The sequence below is a fragment of the Prinia subflava genome, chromosome 8 (genome assembly GCF_021018805.1).
Source record: "Prinia subflava isolate CZ2003 ecotype Zambia chromosome 8, Cam_Psub_1.2, whole genome shotgun sequence".
NCBI lineage: Eukaryota > Metazoa > Chordata > Aves > Passeriformes > Cisticolidae > Prinia > Prinia subflava.
The window spans coordinates 23,235,198-23,248,676 of record NC_086254.1 but is presented as its reverse complement, the minus strand read 5'-3'; the positions used below and the strand labels follow the sequence as shown (position 1 = coordinate 23,248,676).

Below are 13,479 nucleotides of genomic sequence, written 5' to 3'. Positions count from 1 at the left end.
GAACTGAAGGGGAGAGTGTGATGATAAAGGAGGTTTTGTGCTGTGCTGGCAGAGGAGCAGAATTGATGAAGTGATGAGTCAGTTCCCTCTCCAGCATTAACAACCCTCAACATCCCTCTTCCAAAAGCAGCCTCTGTTCGAGTCCCAGGCTCCAACATCATCCTTGGGACAAGGATCTGTCTTCTCTCAAACTCTCTCTTCTTTTGGAGGAAGAGAAAACCACCACAACAAATGGTTCCAGGGCTGAGGGGCTGCCTGGCCTCTGGGCAGGAGAGAACGTTTGGTGTTCAAAGACATCCCATGCAAATAATCCTATTTACAGCACTGATCTCAGCCCATTCTAGCTCATCCTAGCCAGAAATATTAGGAGAACTGAACTTGAAAATTAAAAATCAGATCCACTTCCACATGCAGAATTAAACTCTGCAGGATTTTGGGTTTTTTTAAGTTCTTGGCCCTGGGACACTCCCCTGCACTCCCAAACCCTCCCTGTGCAGGAGGGTGCAGTGCCTGTCACACCAGTGACACTTTGTCTCTTGGCAAAAGATGTGCAGAATGAGACCTCACTCGAATTTTACTGCTCACCAACAGCAGCAAAAATTCCCCTTGAAGTGTCCCAAAAAGCAGAGTGAGGAGCTGACCCTCTCTCTCAATTAGTTCTCTCTGGACAGTGAAAACTTGGAATATCTGCAATATTGGGCAGCAGTGTGTGAGCCTGTAGTAACAGAGCCTCAGGAGCACTAGTTTTACTCATTTTGTCCTTTTCTCTATAACAAAATAATCTGAGAACGGCAATGCCATTAAAGCAGAGAAGGTGGAAATGAGATTCTTGCTAAGAAACCATTCACCAGCACGGCCAAAGATAAAAGATCAGCTCTGCCTCATGACTCATCTCTGAATCTATAGCAATTTAAATACTCAAGCACTTTGAATTTCATGTGGTCACAATAAATAGCAACAGGCAATGGAATTCACATCCTCAGTGTGCAGTACTTGGTTAAGGGAAGCTCTCCACCTCACCATCTGCTCTCTCTTCCCCCTTTCTCTTATTCCTGCAGCATCTTGGATTTCTACCTCCTTTTTCCTCCCAAGAGAACACAGAACCCTGAAAAGCACTCCCGACATTGCAGAACCAGCTTGAAAGGGATGAGGGAATAGTCCATGAATCTCTGCAGGAGCAGCTTTCACACCCCACACCCTCTCACCTGCAGCCTTGGGGCACTGGAGGCAGGGTCTCACTGCACCCAGACACTGCTGGTCCTTCCTCCAGCCAGGAAACACACTGGCTTCATTCAGGAATAACAATAAATACTAATGAAGAAAGAAAACAGAGCTGTCCAGCCCATCCAGAGCCGGGGTGCCAGCCCCTCCGGAGCCGGGGCTCCAGCCTTTCTCCTGTTGCCAGAAAGGGTCCAGTGCTCAGCCCAGTCCCTGTGAACCCCAGTTCTGTCTGCACTGCTGCTGCCCCACCAGGAACCCCTCGCAGCAAGGCTGGGCCCCCCAGGACACTGAGGTCCCTTTGTGAGCTGCCAGCAGATCCTGAACTGCAGCAGATCCTGACACTGCAGCAGATCCTGAACTGCAGCAGATCCTGACACTGCAGCTGCAGCAGATCCTGAACTGCAGCTGCAGCAGATCCTGAACTGCAGCAGATCCTCACGCTGCAGCTGCAGCAGCCCTCACCTGTTTTCCGGGGGCTCTGAGTGCCCACCTGGCCCAGCAGCTCCCCCTTTCTCTCATCTGCCCCAGAAGGAGGCACCTGCAGCACTCCTGACCCCGGGGTCCCTGTGGGGGCCTGTGGGGGGTTTGGAGCAGCCAGGGGCTGTGTCACCATCAGAACTCAGCCGCCACCGCCCGGGCTCCATCCCCACCCCGGGAGGGACACGGCGGCGCTCCCCGAGCTGCTCCCCGAGGGATCGGGACATCTGCGGTGCATTACAGCCCGCTCAAAGAAACCCTGGCTACATTAAGTACAAGTATTTAATTAGCACCTCATTTAGAGCATGTGGTACCGCTCACAGCTCCGACTCGGGCCAGAGATGATTTTCAGGGGTGGGTGGAAGCAGGGGGTGATGCCAGGAGAGCAGAGCCGCTCCCAGGCTCTGCAGGAACCTGCCCGTGCCCTGGGAGCGGGGACAAACACGGCTCACAGGAGCCGCTGTCACAAATGTCCTGCAGGATGCGACATCCCTCCCCTGCCTGTCACCGCCGGCTGCTCCCAGCCCGGGGGAGGGAGGCTGTTCCTGCTCCCGAGCTCCGGGGGGCTGGAAGCTGATCCCGTCCATCCATCCCTGCCCCGAGCCCAGCCCTGCCTGGCCCGGGGAAGCCCCGATGATTCAGAGAGCCCTGTGAGTCACCCTCCATCCCTCCCTCCATCCCTCCTTCCCTCCCTCCATCCCTCCCGGGGTGAGGCTGCTGAGCTGCCAGCACCCTCTAGGCTGTGCAGAGCCCCGCAGGAGCTCCCCTGCCCAGGTCCTGCTCTCCCGGGACACCCACCCCAAATCCCACCTGCACCCCTTGTCCTGAACCCTTCTAGGAACAGGCCAAGCATGGAACGTCTCCAGTGATGCTCAGTGCAGCCTGCCCGGGCTCCTGCTGGCTCCTCAGGGACTGGGAGAGCACAGTGTCCGTGCTGGCCTAAATATTCAAGTCAGAAGGCATCTCAGGGCTGACTGTGGGGATCCTGCTCTGGGTTTCACACCTCTCGAGCCAAAATCTTGATCTGGCCAACCTCAGATTGTTACATCTGCCTGAATCCCCAAATCCAGATGCTCTTGTAGTACCTACAAAAAGCACAAACAAATACAAATCCCTTGGAACATGTAGCAAACACAGTGTAATATTATCAGAATAAATCTCCACCAGATAGACCACGCAGCTGTGGTTTTGTGGGGTTCTGTACACAAATACACACACATCTATCTATCCATCTACATGGAGATCTGTAAATACTATTTGTGTATATAATAGCTATTTGTGTATATATGATAAAAAAATCTGCCCTGGCAGTGCCTAAAATTGCCATTAGAGTCCACATGGCTGTGGGGAATGCACACACAAAGTCACTGATTGTCCCTTCTCTGGTTTGTGAGCAGTCTCCACACTTCCCACTCTGTAGCCATATCCTGTGCTATCTGATTTACATTGTCCAAAGGAATAGAAACAGGACAGAGCGAGGAGACAGGAAAGACATCTTGGGCTGTGACTCTGCTGGCTCCCCTTCTCCTCCCTGCATATTCCCTGGAAGTTTTCCTTGTGGCACAAACTGCTTCATGTGCATCTTGTTTACTTTTGGCCTGGATCACTTCCTTTGGAGCCAGCCCAGCCCCTGTTGGGAACATCAGATAAATCTGGATTCATTTGAAACTCCCTTTTGGAAGAGGCAGGGTTGTCCTTGTCAACATGTCAGATTAGGAATGCTCCATTTGGTTTAATGGGGCTGGCTTTTGGTTTAATCCAAAAGACTCCATAAACTTCCATTGTAATTTATGCCCCAAAGCTCAGAGTCCTCAGAAGTCAGAGTCCCCCCTCCCTTCTTTTCTGTGGTTTTTTTGGAGGTAGTGGGTTCCTTTCTAAGTTGTGCTCCTCTGCTGTACACCAGATCAATTGGGTCCACCAGAGAGGCTCCATTTATTCTGGTGTAAAAGGGGGTTTCATCAATCTGAAAACAATAAAACTATCATGATCTGCAACATTCTAAAATGCATCAAAGAATGGAGGGAACCGAGGAACAGAATATTACAGAAGGGTACCTGAAATCACTGCAGGATCCAGTGGGACCACATTTATTCCTCCTAAGGATGAAGTCTCAGCTGTTACTGGCAAATGATTTCGGACACAATGGAACAGCAACTTCTGAAAAGTCTCTGTGGTTGTTATTTTGCTGTTTTCTTACCTCACAGATGGATGAACCCCTCCGTTCCTAAAGGAGATAAACAGCAAAAGGCATCTTTTACACTGGTAACTTGTAGAGCTCTCTGAGGTATCCCTATGGCAGGCAAAGTGTTCTAAATGCTGCATGGATCAGAGAGGTTCTTGGGTTTTTGGGAGCAGGGATAACACGAAGTTAGTGCTGAGCTGGCACTCGGGACATCTGGGTTTAAATCCCGTCTCTGGCATCTCCAGCATCTGGCACCCACACATCTATTGTGTGACTGAATGAGAAACTGCCTGCATTCCCAGCCCCTGGAGCAGGGATAATGACACTTCCTCACGCTCCCCTTTGGTCTGTCGGATCCACTTAGGTGAGAAATCCATCAGCCCAGAGCCTGTCCTTGCACAGCCGCTGGACAGCCAGCCTGGACCCGGAGTCAGCAGGGTTTGGACAGAAAATGTTCCTCAGAGATGTTCAACCCCTTTGAAGGAGCCCAAAGGTTGGAAGGGATCTCATTCCAACCCCCTGCCTTGGACACATCCACTATCCCAGCTTGCTCCAAGCCCTGTCCAGCCCGGCCTTGGACACTTCCAGGGGTGGGCAGAAACGATGCTGAGACCACTCAGCACCTTGGGGAAAACATTCCCCCAAAAAACCCCCAGAGCTGGCACAAATAAAGCTGTCAGACATTTGTAATATTTCTCGGCTATTTAAAATGTGAATATTCATCATTCTTGCAAACCAGAGCCTAATTAGAATCATAAATTATTGCTTCAGTGTGGAGCAGAGCAGCAGTTTGTGTTCTGTGGCTTCTTTCCCCCAGGAGCCCCAGTGACCCCTGGTGTGTCCCTGGGCACAGCGAGGCACCAACCACAACACAGGGATCACCTTGGACAAAGCATTCAGGGACAAACCAAATTTCCAAGCTGGATGGCTGAAATACATCTTTTACTCCCCAAAAGGCTTTTGAAGAGGATGCTGAGCAGCAGGAGAGGGTGGGGAGGGTGTTTGTGGCAGAAGGGAAGGACCCAGCCCTCTCTAATGTCTCACATGCCCAAAGGCTGCTGGTTCTCAGTGAGGGTCTGAGACCTCTGCAAGTGGTTTCTTAAATAAATCACAGAATCACAAAGTTGGAAGAGACCTCCAAGATCATCGAGTCCAACCCAGCCCCAACACCTCAAACCACGGCACCCAGTCCCACATCCAGTCTTTGTTTAAACAGGGTTTAGTTCCACAAAGTAATAATTAAAAATGAACAGTTCTGCTGTGTGTGTCAGAGCCCTGGGCCCATTACACCCCCTTCTAAAAAACAGGAGTAATAGTAGTGATGATAATAGTGATAATAATAGTGATAATAATAATAGTGATAATAATAATAGTAATAATAATAATAATAATAATAATAATAATAATAATAATAATAATAATAATTTTTGTGATTTTAATAATTTGAAAATCATACGTTTTCCTCAGTAGAAAAATCTAGAAATCAAAAAGACATCGTTTATATTTGGATTTTCATTACATAAAATACTCCCCCTTTTTTAGCCTGCTTTCAATATAAATATAGCACCAGGGTAAGAACCAAAATCTAAATCTGTTCTATTTGTGTTAACAACAGTTCTAATTTCAGGCTGCCTCTTTCCTGCACTACATTTTTCTATATTTCCTTTCGAGAATTGTCCAAGATCGTAGCCTTGAATCCAAAACTTTTACCATTTCCTTGTAGGTCCAGCATCAAATCCCAAGGATCAAATTATTTCCTGGAATTTAAGTGTCTCTGCAATAGATCAAATACATATTTCAGAAAAAACCCTTCAGATTAGTTAATATGTGTGTGTGTTTTAAGAATATGTAAATTTAAAGAGGAAACACGAAATAATAACAGCTTAGAGTGAGGCATAAATTAAACACCAGCTATTTAAAATTTTGTATAAACTATTTATATATTCTCAAATAGTGCAACACTGCTGCTGATATTGCAAAGGAAGTGTAGGGAATAATTCTCCAAGAAGCTGGACAGTTAAATGAGTGAATGAATAGGAACAGGGAGAAAAGGAAATTCAGTGTATTGGAGTTTCAGTACATCTGTGCTCAGTGAGAGGCCCTTCAACACTGAGAAACCAAGCAGGAACTGAAAAAGCAAGAGAACTTCTCCTCTCCTTGCCATTTATCTCCACAAATGAGGTGTGGGGGGCTGAGTCCCGTGAGCTCCAAACCTCTGGCAGACACAGGGACAAGAAACAAGCCCTTGGATTTACTGACTTCGGGGGAACTTCCCTTGCTCCATAAAAGTCTAATTTTAATTGTAACTCGTGCCTGTGCAATCTTATGGCTTCTCTTCCTGACACATCCAAAGTATTTCAAGACAGCTTTTAACTAATAACTTTAAGCTGCTGTTTTTAAAGCTCTTCGTTTGAATTTCAGGTTTTATTCAAAAGCAGCTTCACACCAACTGGAAGTGAAACCAGGTGTCCTGTAAGTAATAACTGCTTTCCAGCATTCCTAACCCAATAAAAACAGCAAACCTGCTCGTCTGATTTACAGAATGGATTGAACATTTATCTATCAGGTCTCCTCTCCCAGAGCAGACTTTATAGAGCAAAATAAATCCAACACATAAAAGTCAACATTTACTAAGAAAGCATTTGAAAAGAGCAAATGCAGAACAGCTTTAAATCTGTTCTTCACCTCTGATGTTTCTGACTATTGATATAGATCATGACTTTTAGTTGTCATTTAAATAACTTCAGCCAATTCCCTTCAAATATTTCCCTTTCCCTGAAGCAAACAGGGCGAGGCTGCTGAGCCGCTGCTGCAGGCTCTGTGCCGGGCTGCAGGACACTGTGATGTGAGTTATCATTCTATCTCTTATTTCTGTTTCTCCGCAGCTCGGGGAGCGCAGGACGCGGTGCAGAAATGCCATTTTCCCCGCAGCCACGAGAGGGGAGCCTCCTCCTTCTGTAACCAGGGAAAGCCCAAAACTGCCCGGCACAGGAAAGCCTCGGGAGAGGGAATCAGCTCCTGGGATGCAGCAGGGACCCTTGGCATCGTTTTCAAAGCCAGTAAATACACACATCCAGTCAATTAAAAACAATCCAGACAACTTATAACCACACGAATTATTTATGTGTGTGCCGAAGAGTCTTTGTTGCAGGGCTTTGCCATGCAATATGAATTTCTGTAGGAGCTCTCAGTGCTTCTCCTCCCTCCCACAAGGGGATGAATCCCTGGGGAGCCCCGGGTTTCCCCCTGGGTGCCAGGGCACAGCCTCGCTGCAGGCGGGGACCTCGTGAATTGGGAATTGTGGGCTCAGGTGTCCCAGCTGCTGCTACAGCTCAGTTCTCTATGCACCTCCTCACCTCCGGGCCAGGTTCATACCTGGGGTGAGGTTTGCACCTGCAGCACCAGCCGGGCTGGGGTCATCTCTGGCTGGGATTGAAGAGTCAGGGCCAGGCTGCACCTACCAGGTGAGAGGAACCCCTGGAGCAGAGCTGGGGGACACGGGGACACTCCCCAGGCAAGCCCCAGCAGCACTGGAGGCATCCCTGGCAATAACCATCAAATCCCAGTCCTGGAGCCCAGGACGGGCTGAGGTGGGGCTGTGTCTCATTAACCATCAAATCCCAGTCCTGGAGCCCAGGACGGGCGGAGGTGGGGCTGTGTCTCATTAACCATCAAATCCCAGTCCTGGAGCCCAGGACGGGCTGAGGTGGCTCTCTGGAGGGCAGGTGGGTGCCAGGGGAAGCGATCCCACCCAAGCACGGGTTCTCTCCGCTCCCCTGCGCTCTCTCCCGGAGCTGCGGGCTCAGCAGTGCTGTCCCCATAACCCTGGACAGGCTCAGTGGGAAATCCGAGGACGCGCAGCCCGGCAGGGTCAGGGTGGGGTTTCCATCTCTGTTCTGCTCTGTTCCCTGCCCTGTTCTCCGCAGGGCCGGGCTCTCCCCAGGAGCCCGAGGGGAGCCGGGGGAGCCTCGGGTGATGCTTTGGTGCTGCTGTCAGGGCTGGCTGAGCCCAGCCCATCCCCTGCCTGCGCCCCTCGCTGCAGAGCTCCGGGCGCTCCGATCCCGCCGGGATTCCCAGGCTTCACGGAAAGTGGGAGCAGAAACCCCGGGAATGGCTCTGCCACCTTTCCCAGCCCCGAGGGACCCTGCTGTCCCCTCCCCAGCGCCACAGCGTCTCCAGGGAACACAGAGAGGCACAGCCCGGCTGTCCCTGCCATGGACAATCCTCTCCAGGACAATCCATGGACAATCCATGGACAATCCTCTCCAGGACAATCCATGGACAATCCTCTCCAGGACAATCCATGGCCCCGCTCCCGGGCTCGCAGAATTCCGGATTAAAGCTCGCCCAAGGGAAGGAGCACTTCTCACTGTCAACATATTTTGTTTTCAGAGAAGAAATTGCACGTAATAAAAAAACCTTCACTTGAAGCAGGTCCTTGGAAGAGCAGAATAACTGAGATTATGCTCCTTATTTATCACCAGAAAGGGACGAGTTTTTCAGGTTGTTTTGTTCTTCTTTACTGTTGCTGTCAGTGCTGACCTTTCAGTGTAACTCATCAGCAGTCTCTGATTTCTCCCTCTTTAAATAAAGGGAGAGAAGTAATGAATTTTAACAAAGACTTCTTATGCCTCAGCGATTCTCAGAAGTCTGAGTTAAAGCAGAGCTAAGAAAACCCAAAGAGCCTCAAACTGTTTGAAAAGAAGTTCTCACCCTCGGCATTGATCAGCCCTTATTGGCACAATATTTCTTGCCTCATTACCCATAGGTTCTCCAGTCTTGGTAGAAAGGACTTGATATAAAAGTAAAGCAGGAAATGAAATAATTCAATAAGTTAAAATGTTCGAGGCTTCTTTAAACAGTATCTCGAAGCTCTAATGACATAAAAAACTTCACACGCTTTTCGCACCTGGCGCAGTTTCTCTCCTCAAGGCTTTGCTGGGATGCCTGCACCTCTCCCAGCCCATTTCCACCTTTCTCCCCGGACAAAGGCTGGGGCAGGCTGAGGTTGTTCTGCCCCACCGGTGTCAGAGGCTGGGATTTGTCCCTGTTTTACCTCTGGAAATGCGGGGAGGGTGCAGAGTGAATTCCAGGGAGAGCTGAGCGCTCCCAGGCATCGCTCACTCCCCGCTCTGCTCTGCTCTCCTCAGACACTCGGTGCTGATTATCCGAGCAGATAACCAGGCCAGCAGCTGCTGTGCCAGGAGCTCCCTAATTCACCTCTTCTGGTCCCTTCCTGTGTATTTAAATTTCTAGAATAAGCTGGGCAGATACTGAAAACTTTGTGTTTGTCTCTGCTACCCAAGCAAAGCAATCTTAGAAATTCATTTTGTATAAATACCAACGAGTAAAGCCCCTCTCCTTCTTTGGTCACCTCAGGAAGGAAAATCCCCATTCGTGCTATTGGTTTGTCACTTTTTCTGTCAGGTCAGAAATCCCTGTTTCTAACAATACTTCACTGCATTCAGCAGTTTCTGCCTGCAGCTCTAACTGGAACCAGGCACAAAATATCAAAACTTTGGCACTTGCAGAGATTTGTGGGGTGGGAGAAGCTGCCCACCCTCGGAGAGGAACAAAGGAAATCTGATTAATACCCATGTCTGCAGGGAGGCAGGGAGTTCTGTTTCTTTGGATTTAGTCATTAATCTGTTTTTATTACTTTCATTAGTATTGTCATCCATGCTTCTGCTACTTCGTACTTTACCGAGTTAATTAATGCTAAAGATTAAAATGCAGCTGCCTAAAACATCCTACCAGGACTCAAGCTGAAAGAAAAAAAACCAACAAAACAATCCTGAATGCTAGAAATAAAGTTTTATGAAAGAACCATCTCTGAAAGAACTGGCTGGGCAGCTTCCTTGGCTTTTAGGAGCTGATCTTCAGCAAGGTCTAGGATCTCATCTCTGTCTGAGGCAGATCAGGAAAAACAAATTAATAACAGCAAATCTCCTTTTCTGCTTAAAAAAACACCCAAAACTGTTTCAATAACACCCACACCTGGGCAGTATTTTACCAGGGAACATGAAAAAACAAAGGACCCCAGACCCCTGGGAACCCATGGATTGTTTTGCCCAGGAACACCAGAGCAAAAACCCAGTGGAGCTGATGCATCCAAAGTATTAAGACAGCTTTTAACTAATAATATTAAGCTGCTGTTTTTAAAGCTTTAAAATTGAATTTCAGGTTTTATTCAAAACTGACTGAGCAGAGGCTGTTCCCTGGCTCAGGTGCAAGCACAGACCTTTCCTGGCTCAGAAAACCCAACTCTGCCTCTCCTGCAATGTCCCAAAGCTGGAGATCTCCCTGCAAGGGTGAGGCAGCAAATGTTTTGGGGCTTGGGAAAGTTCATAAAAACAAAGGTTTATAATCCTAAATAATATTGAAATCTCAGCCTTCAAAGATCAAAAATGGTGAGATGGGTGGTTAAATGAGGATAAAGTGCTATACTGCACTTAAAAACCAGTTGTACATCTGGGAAGGGCCAGATGAGAATTTATGAGGCTGCTCTGGAAGAACTCACCAGGACTCACCAGCAGTTTGAGCTGCTCTTGAAATGCAACAGTTCTGAATTGCTCAAGGGGATGGGGGGAAAGAAGAAGAAAAGGAAAATCAAAAATGGTGGGAGGAGGGCTAAGCGCATAAATTGGTATATTTGTGCCTATCTCCATTCTTTTCATATTTCTGAATTAATTTGATCTTCATAAAAAAATAATGGCAGCCTCAGAGGGAGCTGCAGAGCATTTCAGGCCATGCACAGAGCAGAATCACGATGGTTTGGGCTGGAGGGCACATTAAACATCACCCAGTGCCACCCCTGCCATGGCAGGGACACCTCCCACTGCCCCAGGCTGCTCCAGCCCATCCAACCCGGCCTCGGGCACTGCAGGGATCCAGGGGCTGCTCTGGGTACCTGTGCCAGGGCCTGCCCACCCCCCGGGGGACAATTCCATCCTAATCTCTGAACCAAACCTCCTCCCTGTCACACTGAAGCCATTCCCCCTGTCCTTTCCCTTGGCTCACCACTCCAGGCAGGCTGGGAGCTGCGGGTGGACTCTGGCAGGGAGGCTCCTCATCGGGAGAAGAGCGATGTGTGACTCTCAGAGTACTTAACTCCAATTAACTGATTAGCTGGAGGTAAAATCCGAGCAAACACAAGGCTGTCTGACGTCTGGAAGTCAAAGACTGCCAGCTGTCTCTGTTTGGAATCCAGAGGCCGCCTGGGCTTCCAGGCTGCTGCTGGGTTCGGGATGCTGGGGAGGAGCTCCTGTGCTCTGGAGCGTGGCCGGGGGCTGCTGCACACAGCCACGGCTGATCTGGGGTGCCACATCCGCACCTCGGGGTGCCCTGGAGGCCTGAGGGGGGCCCTGACCCCAGGGGGAAGAGCTGGGAAAGGAAAACCTGGGGCTGTCGGGGATAACTGATGGAAAGGGTGACTCTGGCAGGGGATTGTGAGCAATAAAAACTGCAGCAGCTCCTGCTTGGAGAGGAGGCTTCTCATCCACAGCCCCAACAGCCCCACGCACTGCTCCCAGTTACCCTGGGTGCTCTGAAGGAGTGGGACAATTCCAGAGCTCCAGGGAATGATCTGCCTGTCAGGCTGGCACAGCCCCAGCCTGGCACTGCCTGGCACTGCCCTCCCTTTTGGCTGGGACCCCCAGGGCCCCGTGGGGACACAGCCGGGCTGCTGCTGCTCCTGCCTGTGCTCCTCCACCTCTCCCTCCTTCTTTACCTTCCTCTCCTGCTGCTCCTGCCTGTGCTCCTCCTCCTCTCCCTCCTTCTTTACCTTCCTCTCCTGCTGCTCCTCGGGACTCAGTGTTCTCCAAGGTCTTTCCCAGCGGTGTGGAGCCATCAGTGAGTGTGGGGTGAGCCAGGTGAGCCCGCACCTGCCCGGGGGCTCCCAGGAGGGGACAGGAGGGGACAGGAGGCACTGCCAGGCACCGGGGCTGGCACCTCTGGCTCAGGTGTGCCTGCCTGCCACGGGAGCTGTTCCCACACCCAGCACCACACCTGGGCAGGATTTGGAGCAGAGGGCAGCACACAGAGCTCTGCCAGGGCTCAGGAGCTCCAGATTTCCCTCCCCTCGCTGTGATCTGTGTCCTGCAGGAGGCTTCAGCTGTTCTGATCAAACACCCAAACTCTCCCTGTCTGCACCAGAACACAGAACTTGGCTGAGACTGGGACTGTCAATTTTCATTCCTACATTTTTCTATTAAATTTACTGTCTCGTTTCACTGCTTTACCTCATATGACATTAGTGCTTTTCTTTCCCAGTGTTCTTTTAACAGCACTATCGATTCAAATGGAGGCAATAAATCGTTTTCAAAGAACATGTTCCTGTTTAAGATCAAATCAGAACGCTCAGCCAAGTTAATTGTCTTAAAAGGTGTGCTTAGGATCACTGGAGAAAAGTTTCTTTATTGGATCAGATTCTGATCACAGATTTAATGAAACTTGCATGGTGAGACAGAAGAAATCTGGCCTTTAATATTTACAGTTCTCCAATAAATCTTAGCAATTAGTTTTTAAATAGCAGTAGCAATATGCACACTATTACTTACTGTGAAAGCTTCAAACATTTAGCATAGGGTAGTTTTCCTACAAAAATAACTTTTAAGCTTTGATGGACAAAGACATTAATAAAATTCTAAAATTATCTTCCTACAGAGAACATAAATGTTATTTATCCCAAGCCATCCTGTGTCCAAACCACACCATGTCCATGTGCTTCAGAGTCACACATTTTCCATATAAATTTCAAATTTATACACAGGCTACCTCAGACTGCAGGGACCCAAGATGAGCCTGATGTAGAAAAAAGACCAGAAGAGATCCTGTCCTGCCTCCAACCAAATAATTCACACCAGGCAGCAGCCACTGCAGCCACGCAGCAAACTCTGCTGGCAGGGAAAGGGACACAACCCTGGGGAGACAAACAATTCCCAAAGCAGCCTGCTTAGCTGGGAATAAATCCATTCAGAGCTCCCATTTGTTCTCCATTTCTCCCTCCTGCTCCCCCTGAACCTCTCCGTAGTGCACAGGAGCGTTTTAATGTGTGCAATCCTTAAATGTCACTGTAATGGGAAGCAGATGAGTCTTTTATGACAGCAATTCTTCTTTCGTTTTTCCTGCTAAAACCATGCAGCGGGAATAAAACAAGATTTAGATGGCGAAGAGTGTGCTGAGGCTCAGGCATCACAATAACTCTGCCCTCAGCCACGCGAGGCACATCAGTGGAGGAGGCAGAGCCTCCTTCCAGAGCACTCTGGTGCAGCCTCAGCCCCTGGAGCTGCAGGAGGAGCCCCCCTCAGCACTGCCCGGCCCTTCTGCTCAGCAGGCTTTGTTCTGGACCCAATTTTGGGCTGTGGAGCTGCCTCAGCTCCCCTGGGCACTGCACAGGGCCCCAGGCTGAGGGGCAGTGCCTGCCCAGGCAGCAGCACAGCCCAGGCTGCAGCCTGGGCAGGAAAACCATGAAAAGCCATTTCTGTCCTGCTCCTCCTCCCACCTCGCTCCCAGAGCTTTGTACGTGGCACTTGCAGAGCCTGCAGAAGGAGCCAGGGATTTAATGAGCATTTGAAAGTTAAATAATCTGTGGATGTGAC

General features: G+C 49.5%; 1 long non-coding RNA gene across 1 annotated transcript; it reads right to left on the bottom strand.

Annotated features, from left to right (window-relative positions):
- Nucleotides 1-2,508: 2,508 nt before the first annotated feature.
- LOC134553043 (uncharacterized) lies at nt 2,509-11,867 on the bottom strand. The gene is made up of 3 exons (XR_010081021.1): nt 11,664-11,867; nt 3,753-3,922; nt 2,509-2,783 (listed from the first exon to the last, which is right to left on the bottom strand). It is a non-coding gene; the product is annotated as an uncharacterized LOC134553043 (long non-coding RNA).
- Between the last annotated feature and the right edge of the window lie 1,612 nt (nt 11,868-13,479).